The following is a 7171-nucleotide window of genomic DNA, read 5'->3' as shown; positions in this document are numbered from 1 at the left end:
TGTGCACTCTTCTGAAGCAGGGGATTGCTGTGTAAATAGGAATGTGAGCAGCAGTTGGGGGAATTATTTCACGTTTGTGACGTTACACAGACTAGTTTAGCTCTTCATTTAAGGGCTCATGTCCAAATTGATTCAGGTCCAAGTCAGAGGTTTGGTCTTGCACCTTGCTCCCTCTCTTCTTGCCAGCACTGATATTTGCATGGTCATGTCATGAGCCAGTTCAGGGAACTAAACTTCTTACAGGCCTCAGCTTTTTCTGCAGAGTTACTTTTTACCTGATTTGACTCCCTGAACCAGCTCATAGTAAGATCATAGCAAGGCCTGGTACTGGCACACAACATCTTGCTGGAATTTGTGGCTGGGGTGAGAAGGAAATTACAGGACTTGGATTGGTTGAGCTCTTGGGGAACTTCAACTTGCAGCAATTCCTCCTTTCTCCTGCTCCACTGCATCCACTCATAGACCTTCAGTCCCCTTGGATATTTTATATCCACATTTACCCAACTGTAGACTCTTTAACTGGACTCCTGCACTCATCAGCATGTGCCCATTTGGGTCTGTGAAATGCTGTTCAGTTCCCAGCTTGGAAGGCTTAAATCTCACCACCCTCATGTCTCCTTCTCAGGTCAAAACAACAGGGGCATATGGAGAGGTACAAAGACTCCCTGCCATGTAATTGAGTTATTGCTGACTTGTTTTGGGCTCATCTTGGGAAGAAAAATGGGTTGGTGCCAATGTCTTGGCTTCATCCAATGCTGGTGAATCTTAAGATCATCACTCATCCTCTGGGCATAGGCAGGGTCTGAAGTCACATCCATTTAATGTTAGAAGGAATCTATGCATGAAAAGAAGTAGACCTCAGGATGGTAATGATTTGCTCCCATTTTCTTTATAGGGCCCACAAGTATCAACAGAAATCTGCACTTTGATAGAACTGGTAGAGGTCAGAGCTTCAGAGCATGGTCTCAACTGGTGTCCTCTGGGAATTTGCCTTACCAAACAATGTCTCCGTCAGTTCAAAGGAAGTAAAAGTATTTTCAAAATTTGCTTTGTAAGTAACAGTTGCAGTTGCTGCAGAGATATTCAGCAATTGTGGCTCAGTGTGGGAAGTAGCCTGTGAAATCAGGAGAGGTGGGGAAAAGTCCCAATGTACAATTTCTCTCTTGAGTGTGGGTTCCGCATTTTCCAGACCCTGACTCAGGACTTCTCAAATTTCACCTTTTCTGACAGTTTGACTTTACTTCCATTTGCCAGCCATTGTCATTATTTTGTGCCCTTTTTGCTCATCTGTTTGCCATAGCAATTTCTGCTAACTCTATCTATGTTATGTTAAAACACATAACACAGCTTATGTGGTTTAATTTTAAATGACTTCCTTAATGTTTCCTCGGTGTTCCTCTGTTGCTGGGTATAGAATGCAGGAATTTTTTCCCCCCAGAACGAGGTTGTAGTTACCTGAAGGCTGAAAAAATGAACATTGTATTTCAAGGCAGTAGCACATAGCAGTGAATAAAGTAAGTGGTGCTTTTCACTTAGCCTGTTTTTTTTTCACCAAGAGCAGACAAGTGACTATTCCAATAATTAAAAGGAATATACCTGGAGAATAAGCTGCATAATGAGTGCCCCAGATGCTGAAACTTCAGCTCTCTGATTGTGCTTTTGGCGTCCACAGATCTAAAATGCAGAAGGCAAATTCCAGTTTAGAGCTGCTGCTTTCAGATGGTAGCATGAGCTCTGGTATCAGCACTAGTTAAAGAACATATTATTATTATTATATTAATTATTCTTTTCCGTTGCATGTCTCAAAGTGACACCTAACAGGAGGAAGACTAGGGAAGAAATAAATACTGAAATGTGATAGCATACATTTTATGCGATTTACCCATGGTCAGAAATGAAAACGGTGACCTGATAAGTGTTTCTAGTTTTAATTTACCTGAAGAAGGGAGAGAATTACTCCCACTATGGAGCTATCTATGGCTGGTTTTGGTCATACGGAAATATGTAACTTCTGTGCCCAGGGGTGATGGGACAAAATCTAGAGTAGTTGTACTCTACTATATATGAGTAAACTGGCTGTATTTCTTTCTTATTCAGAGGATATTCATCTTGCTTTTTAATCTTAGAATATAAGCATGTCTGAATCTCAGAGAAAAGGCTTGCAAAAAAACCCAGTAAATTTCTTTTTCTTGTTATACTGCTTTGGACACCCTTTTATGAATAAAATAGCACGGCCAAGCGTGAAGTAACAAAGGAATTGTAAGCAGTGGCCAGCATGTGGGAAGTCAAAACTATCTACAGCTGAAAACGTTCTTATTGGAAATGAAGGGCAAACAGGAATATAATTTATTGTTGCCTCTCTATGTGGCTTCAGAGATCACATAATCCAAAGTAAAAAATGGCATGCATATGTTCCCTAAGATATTCTTCACCATAGAGGGGCTATATATCAAAACCTTATTTCCTGGTAATGAATTTTAAATAAGTGCCCAGGGCATCAGGTCACTGATGTTTCCACTTTGCAAACTGGGTGGGCTATGAAAGCCCCTAGAGCCCTTCAAAGGCGCCTTAAAAAAAGATCCCAAGCTTTAACTGACCAAACTTTTCAAGAAAAATACCTGAAACAATTAGGAGAATGAAAACCAGGAGGTCAGATTACTTGGCCCATGGCTGAGGATTTACATAAATAGGCCTAACCTTTGACTTGAAAATAAAAGGTAAGTACAGAGCCCTGACAGAACAGCAGGTCATTGGTATTTACTCTGTAAAGTACTGCCTCTGATGCTATGACAAAAATGCCAGGAATTCCACTGATCACTGTGTGCTGATAGGGCTCAAAGGTATGCAGGCAGCTAACAGAAACCCAACCTACCTGACTGATCGAAACTGCATTACTCCCACGCATTTATAACCCGCAATCTGCGAGCGTGGGAAAGCGTGCAAGGCCTCAGACTAATTCCTTCGGAAAAAAAAAAAAAAAAAAAAGGAGAAAGTTGCTGTCCTTAAACAGTTTTTTTTTTAATGGTAGTTTGGGCAATATATAATAAAGTTAACAAAAATTCTCTGAGTGAGGAGCATCTTGAAGCATATTCTTCACAGTGTGTGCTGCTGTTCAAGAGACTCCAGAGCTGGTGTTGCCCATGCAGGCTGATATTGGTACCACATTCAGCATGTTGGGAGTTTGTCAAAGATGAGCTGTGCTTCAAGTGTTGAACTGGTAGCCAGCTGTAGGAAGCCAGTCCCTGGCTTAACTGAGGAAACTCTAGACAGCAAACCTGCAGGAGAAATGCCATGCTGTGTGTTTGTGCTACATTTTGTAAAGCAATGGCTGTGTGCTCACAGGTGAGAGAGGGAAAGGTGAGCAAAACAATTTTTTTTTCATTTTTAATTCTAGTCCAATAGCAAAGATGCTTTAGATATTTTTTTCCTTTCTACATGGATAGCAAAGAAAGGAGGACCCCTGTGACAGTGGAAACAATAAGGGCAGAGTTTTTATGCTCATGTTTTATAGAGAGAAATTTGGTTTCCTGTTCCAGTTTGAGACACAAGCACACACCAAGTATCCTGCAGGCTGTTTCAAACTTGTTTCGCTAATTAATCAAAAGTGATCCATTACAGAAAACCTGCAGGAATGTCAGAGATGGATGCTTCTGCTCTACTGTTTTTGACTTGCTTGTTACAACAGAGGGGGAAGCTGTTAGTGCCTGTCTAGTAAATTATTGAAAGATGGTGTAAGAGTGCCTGCCGCCTTCCTCTTGAAGGGCCAGGGAGCCTGGGGCTAGCCAGCCTCATGCTGCTTTCCCTGTCTGCTAGACCTCTGTGGGGTTTTGGAAGGAGGTGGAGGAACACCCCACAGCTGGGTATTGATGACAGAAGACAGGCTGGCCCCATGCCCCGGGCACTGCCTGGCTAAGCCCCGGGATTGGAAATCTGGGCAGGCAGTGCTGAAGCAGAAGGAGACAGTGGCCACCTGAGGATGGTCAAGCAGGGTGTCCCAGCACCCATATCTGACCAGCATGGCCAGGGTACCACTGGGCACAACTTCCTTTCCTCTGTGGCCAACAGACATGAACTCAGAGGGAAGCTAAAACCCTTTGAGGGACATCCAGTCTGGAGGGTGTTCATGGTGACTACAGCCCCTTCGGTGTTAGTCCTGGTGCCTCCCCTCACCAACCTCAAGTGCCTCCTCCAGTGGACCCCACTGGCCCTGGTCTTCCTAGAGAGAGCAGTAGCCAAATGTCCCCTCTTCTGAACCAATTCTGTGATCCTCTCATGCCAGGAAGGCTGCACAGCTTTGGTGTCCATGTGGAGGCGTGCTGTGCTGGCATTGTGTCACTGTGTCACTGGTGCACCAGGCTTGGAGGCCACAGGGCAGAGTTGCTCCCTACCCAGTCCCTGTACTCGATCTCTTGCATGCTGAGCTGTGTTCCCTGCCCTGCTCTCATCATCTGCTCCTGTTTGGCAGGCAGGCTGTTAAGGGCTGCATCCTTGGTGGAATGTTATCCCTGCACAGTCCACTCACAGACTGCTCTTGAGTGCTCTCAGACTAGATTTTGGCCAGTGAGATAGATTTTGTGGAATGCAGAACTTTGTACCCTTACCTTGACCAGTGGAGCAGCAGACTGGCTGTACTCTTCTTCTGAGTCTCTTTTTACTGCAGTGGCCAGTATGTAAATCCTCTTATCCCATTTTGCTATCCAAAACATGTTCTGGCTTCCTGTGAAATGCCTGAGGGCAGAATTGAATTGATCTTTATGTGATCTCTGATCGTAGGCAGCCTTTTCTTAATGGTGCTTGTGCCACTCCATTCTTTCAAAACCACAGGAAAATATTTAGTATGACAGGACTTTCAAACATTGTGCTGCCATTTGCTTTCTTCAGATAATTATTTGCTTTTTTCAGGATCACTGTTAAATGTGACATTCACCCTGACATTCCCTAGCGGCTGTTCAGTTCATGCACATGTAGCTTTTCCTTCAGTCTCTGTACCTAATGGACCAATTCACCTTTCCAGCCTCTCTTTTAGCTTCTGCCTTGGAGGTAGAACTAAACTTCCACTCCCTCCAAGAGCTGAATGGAATTTCTTGGGAGACACTGTTGGGGTTGAACCCTGTTCCCAAAAACTCATCATCAGCCCCTTCAGTCTCCACCAATGTTGTTTTGCCCCCAACCAGTAAGTGCCTCTCTCAGCAGATAAAAGCAAGAATTTCATAAAATTTTAACCCCAGGGAGACTTTTTCTTCCCCAGCTCTGTATTGGTTGAACATGTTATTTATTCCTCTACTCATCGACTTCCTGTGCTGCCTAATTAAGGTAAGACACTGGCCCTGTAAAACCCAGATCAGCCCAGCTTGCCTTCTTTTGCCTATAGATTTTCCCTCAGACCTACAAGATTACAATATAGACCAGAGATTTAGGTACCTACATTCAACTGGAGATTGAGATGCCTCTTTTTTTGCTTAGGTTGATTTTCTGTTCTGCTCCAGACACAGTGCTGTCCCCAGCTCTGTCAGAGGACTCCCTTGAGTGGTTTCCCCTGGGTTGCTCAGCACATGCTCTCCACACATTTGTAAACTCCTCCAGTGCCCTCAGTGCAGCTCAGGCTCGTTAGGTTGCTTCCCACTGCACAGAAGAGCTATTTCATGTATTCACTCATAGCTGGAAAGCATAAACATTCAGAAGCAAAACATTACTCAAAGTCATAAGGATGGAAAGCTGCAGTTGTAAAATCTTGTGTAGAAAAGCCCATTTTCTCTTGTGAAGAGCTCTCAGGCACCATATCAAGCCTGTGTTTTGCTACAGGAGGCACCAGCTGAAACAGCGGCAGCCAAAAGGCATTGATTCGTTTCATTTATTTTTAACTTTCCTATTGAAATGCCTGAGGGGAAAAAAAAAAAAAAGGGAAATCACTCCCTTGGAGAACCCTTCAGCTCTGGGAAAGATACCTGTTGCAATCTAGAAACAAGCTTGTTCAGGGAACAGCCAGGCCAAGCACTGCCCAGGGGGCTGCAGTTTGTTCTTTCCTAATCATCTATTTATTTTAACCGTGAGCACAGCCACCTCTTTCAAAGGCTGTGGGTTTGGTTTTTGGTTTGGGGTGGTTTTTTTGGGTTTATTTTCTGTTTTTTTACTCCGGCCATTGGGGTGGAACAAGCGAGAGCAGGGAGAGCCTGAGCCTGGGCAGCCTGGGCTGCGTCAGCCAGCCGGTCACAAGGATATCTGTCATGTGCTGCTGCTCCTCACACAAAGATCCCTTTCTTTGCATGCCTGGTGGCTTCTCCATCAATGAGAGGACCTTGTCCTACAAACTGAAATCAAACGTACGTAATTGCAGTGTCACTGATAAAACATGACTTCTTTACCAATTTGTGTGAGCACTTTGACCTCCTGCCTCAGTGCAGCAGACTTCGAAGATTCTTTTTTGTCTCTGGCTCTTTTGAAGGCTGTGCTGGAAATACTGTAGGAAAGTTTATTTGGGGAGTATTTTTGATCCATCTCAAGTAAAAAGCTAAGCTGGTGCACTTCAGTCAAAATTGCGCTGAATTGTCTGGAGTGATTGCTAGCTCTAAAAAATAAAAATGGATTTCAGGTTATGGTTTATTTTTGCTTAAATTTAGAACTGCTTTTGCATGAATAACTAGTATTATGTATTTTCAACAAAAATGAGAACAAAATTTCTGCTCCACACTGCTTCCATTCCTAAAAAAAGTGAAAAACTTAAGAAGGTTGAAAAGAAAAAAAGTTTCAGTGCTGAATAGCATGGCTGAGCTGCTGTCTTATTTTTTCTTCCCTAAATTGGATTATTGCTATAACTGTTCTTTCTAAGTTAAGATCTCACTGAGGGAAGGAAGAAAGTTTCTAGGTTTCCCAGCAGGAAGGTCTTTAACAAGAAGTTAATGTAGGATAATGAAGGGGTCAGGAAAATCGTAAGCACAAAGGGATTGTCCAGAAGGCTGTGCAGAGAGGAGTGCAAATAAAGGTATTAAAGAGGAGGGGAAATGTGCAGCAACTCTTGAATTTTAACCAAGCTCTTCATGCCACAGCACATCACCCTGGGCACAGCAATGAGCAGCACCCATGGTCAGTGTCCCAAGTTGTCACAGAGAGGGGAAATTTCTTGTTTGTTCAAGTGTTCTTCTTTAAAGGGAAATACCTTACCAGTGACAGGATT

The 7171-nt window shown here is 43.5% G+C and overlaps 1 long non-coding RNA gene across 1 annotated transcript; it reads right to left on the bottom strand.

Annotated features, from left to right (window-relative positions):
- Positions 1–3036: 3036 nt before the first annotated feature.
- On the bottom strand, positions 3037–6023 carry LOC132086100 (uncharacterized). The gene is made up of 4 exons (XR_009420355.1): positions 5946–6023; positions 5426–5658; positions 4602–4728; positions 3037–3275 (listed from the first exon to the last, which is right to left on the bottom strand). It is a non-coding gene; the product is annotated as an uncharacterized LOC132086100 (long non-coding RNA).
- Between the last annotated feature and the right edge of the window lie 1148 nt (positions 6024–7171).

Source organism: Ammospiza nelsoni, chromosome 2 (genome assembly GCF_027579445.1).
Source record: "Ammospiza nelsoni isolate bAmmNel1 chromosome 2, bAmmNel1.pri, whole genome shotgun sequence".
Classification (NCBI taxonomy): Eukaryota; Metazoa; Chordata; class Aves; order Passeriformes; family Passerellidae; genus Ammospiza; species Ammospiza nelsoni.
The sequence above is the reverse complement of the archived record's forward strand: the minus strand, read 5'-3'. Positions and strand labels throughout refer to the sequence as shown.